The following is a 16,017-nucleotide window of genomic DNA, read 5'->3' on the forward strand; positions in this document are numbered from 1 at the left end:
GGGTAAGATTCCTTGGGGAAGGAACAACCTAAGACAGGCACAGTCACAGAGGGGCCATCAGGAGAAAACTTGGGGGCCAACAGAGGTGGGGCACAGAACCTCACCCCCCCAGCTTTGCAAGGGTCTGAACCCTCACCCCTTTTAAGGGAGGTCTCCTGCCCCCATGGCTACTTTGTTTCCCACGCCCGGCTCAGATCGGAGCCCGAGTGGCAGACAGAGATCTGGCCAGCAGCTAAAATGAAAAGGGGGACATGTGGGAAACTGAGTCTTCCATGTTGCCTGAGGCATATCTAGGGTGGTGGCTTAGAACGCTAAGCCTCAGGCCTGCATGGAATGCCGTGTGGGCCCGCCCTGTAAAGATATGTGTCTTGTGACTATGACGACAACGTGTACCATTGTCCTAAACCTAGATTGTTCCTTCTGATATGCAACAGGATGTAAACATAGGTATCTGGTGGGCTCTCCCGAGCCTGAGGACATTTAGCATATAATCCCTGATCTTTTGAAATAAATAACTGGAGCAGAGGTGCATTATTGTCCACTTAGCACGAGATGCAGTGGGCCCCCTGCTCCTTTAATTCTTAACTTTGTGTCTGTGTCTCATTCCTGCGCTGCCCTGTCAGCAACAAACGACCAAAACAATTCAGTGACTTAGACAAAATACAAGCATATTTATTTCAAAGGAAAAACCAAATAGGCTGTTTAGGATTATTCTGGCAGTGGCTATACCATGGTGAGGCTCCACGCTGCTTCTGTATTGTTGCTCTGTTACCTTCAATATCCAGGTTTCATCTCATGGTCCAGATGGCAGTTCCAGAATCTGCTATCTGCTCTGCATTCCAGCCAATGGGAAGGATGAAAAGGGAAGGCAAGGATATGGACCTTTGTTTTAGGGAACAATCCAAAAATTACCTGAATCATTTCCATTCACACCCCATTGGCTCAGCTGAGAGGCAAAGGAAATGAGGGATTTCACTGGGAAGCTATGTACACAGTTGCAAGGGTCAGCAAACTAGTCCAAGGACCAAAGGCCTTTTTTGGTAAATGAAGTTTTATTGGAACCTAGCCACTCCCATTCATTTACATATTTTTGTGCTGTTTTCTAGTTACAAAGGCAGGGTTGATAACTGTAGAGGTCAAATGAATTGCCCAAGGTCACATATTGATAAGTGGCAGAACAGAATTCTGAACATGGTTCTGTTTGACTCCAAAGGCAAAGCACTCTTCACTATACCATACTGTCTCTTTAATTCATTCAACAAATATTTATTGTCTACTATGTGCCAGGCAATGCTCTGGGTGCTGGGGATTCAGTGGTCAACAAAATAGAAGAAATCCTTGCTCTTATGGAGCCTACATTAAAGGAGACAGACTATTAGAAAGAATTAAGTAAAATATATTGCAAGTTAGAAGTTACAGGGGTTATAAACAAAAATAAATCAGAAAACAAGGGAGGCCATGAGGGAGTAGGGATAGGAATTTTTCTTTAAAAGGAATGGTTAAGGATGGCTTTGATGGTGGGGAAGACAAGGAAGATGAGTCTGAACCAAAGATCTTGAGGAAAAGGTGGGAGACTAAGGCTGAGGAAACCCACCAAATACCCCGAGTTTCCATGGGAAGGAGAAGGGCCTCAAAAAGAAGGCAGAACACTATGCCAAGCCGCAACCAATGGTATTCCTGAAAACCTTGAAGAATACCATGGGCTCTATCTAAGACTCTGTAAAAGTTTTACTTAGTGAGTTTATTTTTTCAGAAACTTAAGGCCTCCAGATTGTATCTATGCCAGATAAGCCTTGAAACCTAGAGGTACCAGAATCTCCAAGAACATCATCCAGTCTCATTCCTCTAACCCAAAAGGTTGACACCCCTTACAGCATGAAGAAGTTAAAATGACTATTTCCCAAAAATCCCTCAATTTTAAGAGAATGATAAAAGGAGAAAGAGGAGGTGCAATTGTGGAATTAGGATTCAATAAATGATTATGGCTACTGACTCATACAGATATTTCTTTTCAGTTTCCAGTGTATTAAAATAGCTGGAAGGAAATACCTGAAATTGTTGAACTGTAATCCAATAGCCTTGATCTTTGATAATTATTGTGTAACTATGTAGCCTTCATCTCATGAATGTGTGATTGTAAAAACCTGTGACTGTGACCCCTTTTTTACAGTGTATGGGTAGATGAGTATTAAAGTAAAAACATGCATAAAAAAATAATAATAGGTCAAGAATATGTGGAAAAATATCCCTATGTAAACTATGGACAATAGTTATAGTACTACTTTAAAATTCTTTCATCAATTGTAACAAATATAACTACTTTTAAAAAATAGTAAAATTACAAAAAAGTGTTATCATCAGCTGTAACAAATTTCCATACCAATGAAGGTGTTGATAGTGGGGTGGTATATGGGAATCCTGTATTTTTGGCATGATTGTTCTGTAAACCCACAATTTCTCTAATAAAAAAAATTAAAATATCATAAATCACAACCTAAAAAAGAAAGGGAGAGACAGAAGAAGATGGCAGCATAGAGAGGAGTGGAAGCTAGTTTGTCCCCCTGGAACAACTAATAAACTAATAAACTAATAAACCAGGAACAACTAGTAAATAATCTGGAATAACTGCTGGGGGACAAATGTGACTGTCCACTCTTCATATACCAACCTGAATTGGGAGGAATGCCCAAGATCACAGCATAAAATCTGTAAGTAAAAACTGTGGATCCAAGCTGAAAGCCCCCTCCCCCCATGGCCTGAGTTGCAAAGCCTCATGGTGCTAGAGAGCAGCACTCTCCCAGCAAGCAATATAGCTTAGCTGAGCTCCAACTGGGGTTTTAATTAACAAGTGTGTACTGCTCAGTACAAGCTATGAATCCCCAACAAGCAGACAGAGGCTTTTGGTGATGACTGACCTTGGAGAGCTGGAGGGTGGCCACGGACAGGCCCTGAAGGGGGCTTTCTGTCCCTGTTTTGCCTCAGTGGAGAAAACCTCAGCCATTTTCATTCCTATAGCTCTGACCAGACAAGGGTGGAGAAAGCACAGGCAGAGAGTCTATTCAAATGTAAATGACCTCTCCCTAGGGGGTGTATTTTCCCTAAGAGGAAGAAGGTGGTGCCCAGCTCTACTACCTGCCTTCCATTCAGAACCAGACCCCAGAGCCTGGGGGAAAACAGCCATGGGCCACACCTCCTTACATCAGTCTGGAGTTACAGGCTGACAGGCACCACCTGCTAGGCAGAAAAGCACAGTGACTTGAGGCCTCATAGGGTGTACCAATTTTCTAAGACAAACCCTCAGGGAGGTGTGATACTATTGCCTCCTGCTGAGACCTGAACATGTTCTGGTCTGGGAAAACCTGATTGGGGTGGCCTAGGAGGTCAGATGCCTAGACAACAGAAAACTACAACCTACACTAAGAAAAATGAAGTTATGGCCCAGTCAAAGGAACAAACTTACACTTCAACTGAGATACAGGAATTTAAACAACTAAAACTAAGTCAATTCAAAAAGTTTAGGGAAGATATGGTGAAAGAGATGAAACGTATAATGGAAACACTGGGTGTACATAAGGTAGAAATTGAAAGTTTGAAAAACCAACTAGCAGAATCTATGGAAATGAAAGGCATGGGACAACAGAAGGAAAGAGGAAAGATAGACTGGGACTGTATAACTCAGTGAAACCTAGGGTGCTCAATGATTGTGATAAAACATACAAATATGTTTTTACATGAGGGAGATGTGATGGTTAGGTTCATGTGTCAACTTGGCCAGGTGATAGTACCCAGCTGTCTGGTCAAGCAAACACTGGCCTAACAATTGCTGTGAGGATGTTTGTGGCTGGTTGATAAACCAACAGGCTGGTTTATTAAATTATCAGTCAATTGACTGCAGCTGTGACTGATGACTCACCAAAGGGCCTGCCTTCCAGAATGAGAGAATGCAATTGGCTGGATTTAATCCAATTAATCAGTTGAAGACTTATAAGCAAGATAGATAGAGGACCTTCACTTCTTCTTTGGCTGCCCAATGAAGCATTTCCTGAGGAGTTTGTTGAAGTTTCAGGTTCGTTTCCTGAGGAGTTCATCGAACACGTTCATTGAAGATCCCAGTTCATTTCCGGAGGAGTTTGTCGAAGTTGCCGGTTCGTTTCCTGAGGAGTTCATCAGACATCTTCCTTGGAGTTGACAGTTTGTTGACTGCTCTACAGAATTTGGACTCTTGCATACCGACAGTTGCGTGAGTCACTTTTACAATTTGATAGTCAGAGACACCTCTCATTGATTCTGTTTCCCTAGAGAACCCTAACTAATACAGGAGAACAAAGGAATGTCAACGTTGCAAGGTGTTAAAAATAGGGTGGGATTGGGGGATAAATACAATCAATGCAAACTAGAGACTATAATTAACAGAAACATTGTGTTATGCTTCCTTTAGTATAGCAAAGGCAATATACCAAAGCTTAATGCATATGGGGGGACACAGGGGAAGGGTGTGAGACTCCTGGCATTGATGATGTTGTATGACTCTATTCTACTTTAGTTTAATGCCTGTCTTTCCTTTTGATGCTTTGTACCTGTCATGTTTTTTTCCTCTCTCTTTCTTTTTTCTTTTTCTTTTGTCTCTCTATCTTCTTTGATTCTTCCTCCTTCTTTGTGGAAGAAATAGAGATACCCTTATATAGATAGTGGCGATGGTGCTGAATACATAAATACCTGACAATACAGGGAACCAACGATTGTTTATTTAAGATGGAATGTATGGTATGTGAACAAAACCGTCTTAAAAAATGGGTTGATGAAGAAATCTTGAGGGCACTATATTGAGTGAAATAAGGCAGACACATAAGGACTAATATCGCAGGGTCTCACTGATATGAACTAACTATAATATGTATACTCATAGACATATAAGTTACCAGGATATAGAACAAGGCTAAAGAATGGGGAGTGGTTGCTTACCATGAGCAGAATGTTCAACTAGGGTGAACTTAAACATTTGGAAATGGACAGAAGTGATGGTAGCATGTTGTGAGAATAACCAACAGTGCTGAATGGTGTGTGAAGGTGATGGAAAGGGTAAATTCAGAGTCACATATGTCACCAGAAGGTAAGTTGGAGGTTAAAAGATAGGAATGTATAAAACAGTGAATCTTGTGGTGGACAATGTCCGTGATTAGCTGTACAGATATTAGAAATCCCTCTCGTGAACTAGAACAAATGTATGACACTATAACTAGAAGCTAATAATAGAGGGGCATATAAGAAAAAATATATACCTATTGCAAACATTATACTACAGTTAGTAGTATTTTAACATTCTTTCATCAACAGTAACAAATGTAGTATACCAAAGCTATGAATCAAAAATGGAGGGGGTGGTGGTTAGGGGTATGGGGGGATTGGATTTTCCTTTTTTTGTCTTTATTTCTTTTCTGAAGTAATGAAATGTTCTAAAAATTGAAAAAAAATTAATTGTGGTGATGGATGCACAGCTGTATGATGATACCATGGGCAACTGATTGTATACATTGGATCTTCGGATAGTTGTATGAAAAATCTCAATAAAAACTAAAAAAAATTTTTTAAAAAAGAAGGCAAAACCAAGGGTCAGGAGATGGGCAGGAATTGGTGCCAAAGGAACAAAGAAAGTGGTATGTATGGGTGCTCATTGTTTTTTTGTGGTGAGTAATAGTTGCAAGGGAGCTATGTAGGGACAAAGTTGTCTTAAAGGTGCATTAACATGCAAAGTTTTCCTTTAACTTTTTATATTGAATTCTAAAAGTCCTTTGCATCTTAAAAAAGATGAACACACATGTACATACATACATACAGTTAAACAATAGTAGGCCATGAAGCAGCTTGCTGTGGTTGAAAAATTATGGGTGTTGGAGTCACACAAAAGAGTTTGGATCTCAGTTCTGCAACATGCTCATTTGAGGACTTCTGGCAAATTATTGTTAGTACTATTATCAGCCATGATTTAGTGATCATTTTCTATGTGACAAACACTTCATATACAAGGTTTCATGTAACCCTTACACAGCCTTACAGATAGATAATAATGTTATCTTAAATTATCTTTAAGTTAAATTAAGTGGTGAAATGAAGTGCTGATAGGTAACAGTTACAAAATAATAAGAAATGTACCATTTTCCTCCTGGGCATTTTTATTACTTCATCTTATTTAAGTATAGTGATTAGTAATGTTGGTTCATGCTTTTGTGGTTCTGTTTTCATAAAGAATTTAATTTTGTAAACACAAATCTTTAATGCTTGTTTAGTGCTTACTATGTGTCAAGCACTGTTCTAATTAATATATATGTATTTATTCCTCAAAACACTATGAGGAGACACAATTATTATCCTAATTTTCCAGAAGAGAAAATGGAGGCACAGAGAAATTAAGTAACTTGCTCAAGATCACAGACAATAAATGGTGAGACTGGGATTTGACTCCAGGTAGTCTGGCCCTAGCATTCATGTGTTTAAACATTACACTATATGGCCTCGCAAAACAGACCAATTACAAAGTTGAATGAGAAAACATATTCTTTTCTTTCCCACCGCTAATAATGTATGTGAAAATCTGGTTATGTGGACCTTGTCATCTAACCTAAGGCCACTACCTCCCTATGTCAGTATATTAGAATTACAGGCAGGGTCCCATGGAGCAAATATCTCACTTCTAGAAGGCTGCCCTGGGAAATCAAAATTTAAAAAGTAATGACAAAGATGCTAGTGTGCTTACCCTTTGTCTATGTATGTGTGAACACCTAAACCTGACTATGTATAGCTATATGGATGTGTGTGTGTGTATGTGTGTGTGTGTGTGTGGATGTGTGCATGGAGGCTAACCAGCAGTTTTAGATGTCAGTTTCTGGGCTATTTTTTCATAGAAGCCTAAAATCCAGGCTTTTGTGGAAACAGATTTAAAAATAAGAAATCCTTATTTTGTTTTAAGATATACAACTGGTTTTCCATAATCTACTCTTACTCCAGAGGCTGCTGTCCTGCTATCTCAGGAATACAGCTATCAGACAAACACGGATGCCCCATAATATCAATGGAATGATTCTCTTCTTTGGTCTTGGCATTTTAGCCCCTATTACCTGCTCTGCTTATGGAAGTTCATATATAAAATTTACTATCTGGTGTGCCATTTCTTTGAAAAGTCTTCATATTGACAAGTATATTCTTGGGGATTTCTTCTATTCAAAACAGACTAAAGGATTCCAAGCATGGGCTCTACATTTCTTTGAATGTGATTTTGAGATCTAAAACTTGCCATCAGTAGGGCTGTAGTCTTTACTGTATCCTTAGTGGTGGAGATAGATTTTCACTGAGCCATTCTTTCTTTCATTTAGTCTCCTCATCCCCATTCCACATCCTGACCAGATGACAGATTCAGCTGATTTCTATAAAATAGATTTTCTGAGGGCAAATTTAACTATGATAAGGACCAATACTGAAGAAATACCCACATCAGCACAGAGCTCTAACAACTGATAGAACTGCACTATGAGGGAAATCTAAGTGATAGAGTGATCTTATGTAGCAGGATGGAGAGGCTGACACTTCTTCTGGAACTTCTAACTTCTGTGGGGACAGGAAATGCCACCATGATGGTGACTGAGTTTAGCATGCTGGGATTTGGAGATCTCAAGGAATTGGGTCCCTTGTTCTTTCCGGTGTTTGGTATTGTTTACCCCGCAACCATCTTTGGGAATCTCCTCCTTGTGGTCCTGGTAAGAACTCAACAGGGACTATAGAACCCAATGTACTTCTTTCTGGCAAACCTCTCATGTGTGGAGGTCTGTTATACATCCAACATTATGCCAAGGATACCAGTGGACTTGTTGAGGGAGAACAAAGTGATCTCCATGGTAGGTTGCATTATTCAGCTATATTTCTTTGGGACCCTGGGGAGCAATGATTGTTATCTTCTGGCAGTGCTGTCATATGATTGGTACCTGGCTGTCTGCTGGCCTTTGCACTACCCAACACTAATGCATGGGACTGTGTCTGTAGGGCTTTTATTTGGCTCATGGGTTAGTGGCTTCACAGTAGCAGCTGCATTCCAGGCTACTATAGTGTCCAGCTTGAACTTCTGTGGTGGCAATGAGATTGATCACTTTTTCTGTGACTTGAAATCTCTGAAGGAGCTTTCCTGCTCTGATCTCCATCTGATCAATCTGGTCTGCATGAGTCTAACAGCACTGGTGACACTGTCCTCTTTTGGACTAACTTTAGCCTCCTACTTTAGGATTCTTTCCACAGTTTTGCATATACCTTCCATGACTGGTAGGCAGAAGGCATTCCTCTCACTAGTCATTGTGACTTTGTTTCATGGGACCTTGATCCTGGTCTATGCTGTGCCCTTGGCTGGTCAGGTGCCAGCTCTCAACAAAACCTTCTCCTTGTCATATACTGTTGTCACACCTATGTGTAATCCACTTACCTACAGCCTCAAAATCAAAGATGTAAAAAAGGCCCTGAGAAAGCTTAGAAGTTGATTGTACAATGATGAACTCAATTCAATCCACAAAATGATTGCAGTCTGAAGGCCAAATCTCTGTCCCCATCCTCAAAGAACTTCCAGCCTAATTAGGAAAACACAGAATAGATAATTTTTATAACCCCAAATATTGGCTAATCCCCAAATCATCTATTAGCTGATTTGGGGAAAGAGTTGGTCTGTTTGTCTTGGTCAAAGTCTCCTTGAATTGATCTGATTTTCCTTGAGCATATTTACACTGAGGGAAGAGAGGAGGGCTTCATAGAAGATGGTAGGGGAGGCCATCTTGTGAGCAAAAAAAAAAAATAATTGCAGCATACAATCCATAGAAAGCTCAATTCTGGAGGGAAGAATTGGCAGTTATGTTTTTGTTGTATTCAATTTCCTATCTGTGTATTTTTTTAAATATAAATCAGGCTGGGAGTTCCTGGGGTTGGAACAGATGTGATAATTGTGTCACTAAAGAATGGGATAGGGAAATTCCTTGAGTGAAGGGGCCATGTTTATTTCCTTCAACACTCAGGATTGAGTTCTGGCTGCCAAGGTAATAATAATAGCATACCTCTATTTGGATTGGGATTAAAAAGATTGGGATGGAATCTGATAGCATATTTGGGAACCTACTAGAAGACTAGTTTTTGAGAAATGTGCATAAAACACTTATAGAAATTTGTTAGACATGTGGATGGCCCCAAGGCACTCTTTTCTAGGGTGAGTTTTCTCAGTATTTACAGTTACCCACAGTGTTTTCATTTATTTCTTTCCATTCCCCTGCCAGATCCTCCTTCTGCTGTATATCTGAGTTTGCTTTGCTGACCTCCCTCGTACTTTTTAAAATTTTATTATAGTATCTGTTACCAACCATCTAACATTACCAACTGGTATATTTGAGTTACTCTCCAAGAGCAAGGAGAAGAAAAATAAAACCCTCCTATGGAGTCCTTTGAAAGACTGGAGAAAAAATATGCAACTGTCAATCTTCCTCACCTGGGAAATTCCTGAAACTCTCAAGCACTGGGGACTCCAAATTTATTAAGCCAAGCCCTTGATCTTGAGGCTGACCCTTATGAAACTTATTTCTGTAAAGGGGAAGCTAAGCCTATGTATAAACATGCCTAAAAGTCACCCCCAGAGTAACTCTTTTGTTGCTCAGATGTGACCTCTGTCTCTCTGCAAATAAACTCACTCTCCTCCCCCCTACATGGGACATGACTTTCAGGGCTGTAAGTCTCTCTGGCAATGAGGGACATGACTCCCAGTGTTGAGCCTGGCCCTGGCATCATGGAATTGAGAATGCCTTCTTGACAAAAAGTGGGGAAAGAAATGTAAAAAGGTAATGATTTGGTGGCTAAAAGATTTCAAATAGAGTTGAAAGGTAATTCTTGAGGTTACTTTTATGCAAGCTTCAGCCAGATACTGCAAATTACCATAGTATGCCAAGCCCCAACCAACAGTAATCCTGAAAACCCTAAAGAAAACCCAGGGCTCTATCTAAGACTCTATAAAAGTTTTACTTATTAAGTAAAAGTACTTTATTCCCCTTCATTTGACAAATAGCATACACTGTTCTGCACTTTTTGCATGTATTTTCTAACCTTCCAGCAAGATTGCAAACCCTTGAAGCACAGAGACTGAAATTCATTTCTCTTTGTACCCTCAAGTACCCAGGACAGTATTCTGCACACTGTAGTCATATGACACCCATCTCCACAGGATAAAAGCCAAGCTCCTCATCATGCTATTCAGGGAATTCCATGATGCTACTTCTGCTTCCTTCTCCAATCTCATCTTCCACCAGAATCCATCTCACAATATACCATATCACATGTGTGTAGCCTTACATCCTTGGCCTGGAAAACCTGCCCATGTTTGTATTTCATTTGGTGACTGCCTCTTCATCCTTCAATACTCAGATCCATTATCATCCTCTCAAGGAAGCCTTGCCTGACTGTCTTCTCCCATCTGATTCATTGAGCCAAGTGTTGCTGCCCTGTGTCTCCATAGGATTCACTGTGGATTTGGTTTTAAGCAGTTATCACATTATCTCATCATTTGCTACTGTGTCTTAAGTGCCTAGAAGAATATTTGGCATATAGTTGGCATTTGCTGAATACTTGTTGAGTGAATGGTGATGTGTTTTTACCCCTTACTAATCTGTGATATTTCCTAGCTCAAGTACCACCTCTGTACTGATGGCTCTTCAATAATATATTACTGTGATAAATGCTATGAAGGAAAATTATAGGCTGCAAGGAAGGCATATAACATGGCTACCTAATTTGGATTTTGTTGGGAATATCAAATACAACTTCTCTGAGAATGTGACATTTGAATAGAGATGAGAAAGATGAATAGGAGGACTAAGCCAGGCAATGATAGGTTATGAGGTGGGAGTGGGTAGGGGAGGATTTCAACTGAAGGATTAGCTAGCAGCAAGGTTCTTCAATGGTGAAGACCATGGAGTGTTTGGGGAACAGAGAAAAAGCTAGTGTGGAATGTAGTGATCAAGGAGGACAACATCTTCAATGGGGCTGAGAGGGTAGGTAGGAACCAGACAATTCATGGCGTCACTGTATTTCATTATAAGTGAGATTGGAACTCACGAAATGGTTTTTAGTAGAGTGACATGATCCATTTTAAGTTTAAAGATCACCCTGTTTCCTACATGTAGAATGATATTTGATGGGAGTGGAGGGCTACTCTAAATTGGGACACCAGTTAGAACACTCGTACAATGCTTCTGGTAAGAGATAATGGCAGTATGGACTAGGAGAGCAGTGGAAGAGATGGAAAGAAATAAGTGATTTAGATAGTTTCAGAGACACAATTGGTATGGTTGGTTGTGGGTTTGCAGAGGGAGGCAGGTTAATATTTTATGGATTGAATATGTGTTTGTACCACTCACTGAGATGGGAGAACCCTGGAATAGGGCCAAGTCTGGGGGGAGAGAAAGAGAAATGATGTGGTTAATTTTGCACAAGAAGATTCTTATATGCCAGCAGATGTCAAGTAGGTAGTTAAACATACTGATCTGGAAATCAGAAGTGATATCTGCTCTAGAAATATAAATTTAGAAACCCATCAATCTGTGTGTAGCTGTGCCGGTTTGGATATATTATGTCCACCACAAAGCCATGATCTTTTAATCCAATCTTGTGGGATATTTGGATTATGTTGTTTCCATGGAGATATGACTCACCCAACTGTAGGTGATACTTTTGATTTGATTATTTCCTTGGAGGTGTGGTCCCACCCATTCAGCCTGGGCCTTGATTAGATTACTGGAGTCCTTTAAAATGAGCCATCACAGGCCCGGACTGCTGCTGACATTGACTCTTAGAGATGCTTGAATATGCAGACAGAGGGATGTTTAGCTAAGTGATGAAGACCAGAGTTTGTCCCGGGATATGCTAAGATAGGACCCCCAGGTGCTTAGAGAGAAACATCCTAAGAGAAAGAACCAAGAATGCACAGGAGTTAAGAGAGGAGCTGAAACACAACTGGGATCAGCAGATGCCAGTGACATACCTTCCCAGCTAACAGAGGTTTTCTGAATGCCATTGGCCTTCCTTCAGTGAAGGTATACTATTGTTGATGCCTTAATTTGGACATTTTTATGGCCTTCAGACTGTAAATTTGTAACCAAATAAGCCCCCTTTATAAAAGCCAATCCATTTCTGGTATTTTGCATAATGGCAGCATTTGCAAACGGGAACAGTAGCATTTAAAACCATGGATGTGGATGATATCATATTGAGAACCAGTTTAGAGGGAGAGGGAAGAGAGCCCAAAATGGAGCTCTGGAATTTCCACAATTTGGAGGTCATATAGGGGAAGAATATCCAGTAAATGAGACTGAGGATAGATAGAGAGGGAGGAGGGAAATCATGAGTGCATAAGCCAATGAAGTAGAGAGAAGAGACTGTTTTAAGGAAGCAAGTCTAGAAATTGATGCTTAAGGCTGCTGTGGGGATGAGCAAGCTGAAGACAGAGGAGTCCATTGTATCTGAAAACTGGAGGACATTCATGACATCAGTAAAGCACTTTTGATAGAGCAATGCTTCCAGAAGCCATATTGGCATGAGATAAGGAATGAATAAAAGGTGAGCAAGAGAAGACAACATGTATAGATAATTCTTTAAAGAAGCCTGGCTCTAAAAGGATAGAGATTTGGTGAGAGCTATATCCGGGAGTTTAAGGGAAGATGATTGTTTTTACAATGTAAAATAATAGAAAAGGTTTGGATACTTTTAGGAAGAAGGATTCATTAGAAAGGGAGAAGTTGAATATGTAGGATACAGGGGGGATACCATGTTGTATGGTCCTTGAGAAGGCAGGAGGGTCTGGAAACCAGAGCACATGTGAAAGCTTTGGCCTCTGATCAAAGGAGTGACACTTTTCTACTGTGTCAAATATGTACTGAGTACTTACTATATGCTTGGTTTTATGTCAAGTACTAAGGATACAGGAATGAATAAATCATGGTCCCTTACCTCACAGAGCACATAGTCTTGTGGGAAAGAAAGAAAAGTAAACAGACAATTATAATTAGGTCAATTAGTGTTATGACAGTTACAGGGTCCTATGGGATCACTGGGGAGAGGAACACAAACCAATCTGGAGGTGGTGGTCAGATTAAGGGAAGATGGAGGACTTCCCAGAGGAGGTGTTATCTGAGATGAATCAAGAAAAATAAGTAGGATTTCATTGGTGGTTCCTGGAGAGGCCTTCCAGGTAAAGTGATCATTATCTGCAATATCTTGGAAGTGAAAGTATATGTCCAAACTACTCCAAGTAATCCAGCTTGGGTGGAGATAGAGTATGTGGGCGATAGTGGCAATAACTGAGACTTGAAAAACTTAAGCCAATATATGAAGGGCCTTCTATTGCATGCCAAGGAATTTGAGCATTATCCTGAAATGAAGTGGGTGGTCTTTAATGTTCATTCCACTTGCTGACCATATTTTACCAAGAAGCTTCCTCTCACATTTAGTGTGGCACTACTCACAGAACAAAATCTCATTTGTTGTTCTCCTCTAATACGCTGCAAGCTTCTTGAGATAGAGGTTATGCCCTGTTTACTGCAATATGCCCAGTTCTTGGCAAGCATTTGGCATATAGTATGCCCTCAATAAATGGCCATCTGGTGTGTTCCTAGGGACAGCATTGGGGCTTTCTGGCTCTCTTTGGACTGACATTCCAGGATGCTTCATATTTTGATTTTACTCTTCTCTCCATTTCCTCCCTCTCACTGATGACCCATTACTCTGCACCCTTGATTCTCAGCTCATTTTTCCACTTGATTTTCCCTTTCAACAAAGACCTCTGGGAGCTTATACATGCTTTGTTCCACCCAAAAGCAGGAGTCCCCACTTCAGGCAGCCTCTCATGTATCCAAGTTCCTCTTGTCCTTAAGGAAACCTAGTTCACACCATGCAAAGTCCTGCAGTAAAATCTTGTCACCTTGTTTCTGCCCCTGATTCTGCCAGAATAGTGCCTAATTTAGCCTAAGCAGGGTCATTAGGTTGGTTTCAAGGAAGTAGCTCTGGCTAGAATGGACCAAAGAACAGGTGCTGGTTCTGGCAAAAGGATGCAGTTGAAGCTACAGGGTGGGGCAATTGGATTGCAAGACTCAACAGGTAGGGCAGGGTCAGATAATCTGAGCAATCTCCAACTGAGCCAAATTTGACCCATGGGATCTGCTTGAAGAAGACAAAACAGGGTACTGGAACAGGAAACCAGGAAGAAAGATGATCAAAGCAAGGTGCTGGGCAGAAACAATGTGTTTGCATTTGATTGACTTCATTAAAAAATGTACATCCATTCACACCTGCCCATTTCCACATTCATAAATACACCCCAACTTAAATGTGTCCACACACACACTGCAGGTACAAAATGCTGACACACAAACCTATCCACACACTGGCAGAACATAGTGTGACATGCTTTGTTGGTGGATACCTCACAACACCTCATCTGTTTGGCATTGGCCAGGAAGGAGGTGGTCTATACAAGTGCATGTCCCAAGTAGTAGAATCCCTTGCATTGGCCAAGCCCTTTTCATCATGACTGTTTCAAACAAATAGCTTTCTGTCAAGTACCAAGAGAACATGATACAACTTAACTTTTTCTGGATGATACACCTAGTCCGTCTTTATGGCCTCTGGTCTGGGCTGAGATACAGGTTGCCCTTAGGAGCTATCCTGAGGTGTATTGAACTCTTTATCCCTCCGTAAATGGCCCCAGTGTAAACTCCCTATTTACACAGGGACTCATATTACCCATATAGATCCACAGTTTTACATATATATATCACTCCTCCATACATACACCATCTTTTGTGTAAATGTGTCAATATAAGATGCATACACAAATCATAACTCTATAGATACACACATATTCCAGTTACTTACAATCTAACTGTGTACTTCCTGCACACGTAGCGATATAAGTGACTCGCTATCTAATAGCCAATTGCCTGTTCTTTCATCATTTTCCTTCCTTCCTTGCACACTAATTGTTGGGAGTGAAGAGTTAGCACCTCATTCACTATAGAGCTGGTGGTTTTAATTGGTTGCACCTTACATAGTTAAAGCATGCATTTTAAATACAAAGAAGTTTACCGGGGGATGGACTCAGAGGGAGTTATTAAATGCAAGTACATAAAACTCCTTGGGAGACCATTACTTTGTGCTTATCTTCCCCCCAAAGGGTGATCACAGTCATATTTATTATTGGTAACAAGGTGAAAGAATATTCCCTGGCTTCATTAGAAACCTGGAAAAATAACTTTTCCTTTCCAATACCTTCCCTTTTGCTGGAACACATTACTTCTGGAAGGTGTTATGCAAACATGGCTTGCCCCAAGCATCTCATTTGTCTAAAGGGCAGATTTAATAAACTCCATGGAGCTTCAGGGATCATCCTTGGAGAACACCACCCCCCACCCCCTGCACACACACACACATACACACACACACAGCAAAACAGCCACCTCATTGACTCAAAGTAAGAAATAACTCAGAAACCACCTAAATTAGTGATATTCATATGTGTGCCACCTCAGGGAGCAGTGAGAAAATTTCACAAACATTTTACTAGCATCTGTTTTATATACGTATAAACAATGTGCTCATCACAAATTCTTATCTGTTCATTGAAGCCGTAGTGGCAGAACCTAGGGTGATATGCTTTGGTTGGCAGATACTGTCACACCTGATCTGTTTGGCATTCACTGGGAAGGAGGTATTTTTCAAGTGTATGCCCCATATAATAGAAGCGTCTTTTGATGTCCTTTTCATTGTAATTGTTTCAAATGAATAGTCCTCTGTATTTTCATACCAAGTGATCTGACACAATTTGGCCTTTCAGTTTGATTCCTGGCTGTCTTTATGGACACTAATCATTGAGTTGGTCTGGGATACAGGGGTGTTCTTAAGAGATATCTTGAGGTATTTAATCCTCCACTAAATGGCCCACTCTGTTTATTGTTTTAG

General features: G+C 40.5%; 1 pseudogene; it reads left to right on the forward strand.

The window, feature by feature from the left end:
• Positions 1–7,562: 7,562 nt before the first annotated feature.
• On the forward strand, positions 7,563–8,516 carry LOC119522432 (annotated as a pseudogene).
• The last annotated feature ends 7,501 nt before the right edge of the window (positions 8,517–16,017 follow it).

The sequence above is a fragment of the Choloepus didactylus genome, chromosome X (assembly GCF_015220235.1).
Source record: "Choloepus didactylus isolate mChoDid1 chromosome X, mChoDid1.pri, whole genome shotgun sequence".
Classification (NCBI taxonomy): domain Eukaryota; kingdom Metazoa; phylum Chordata; class Mammalia; order Pilosa; family Megalonychidae; genus Choloepus; species Choloepus didactylus.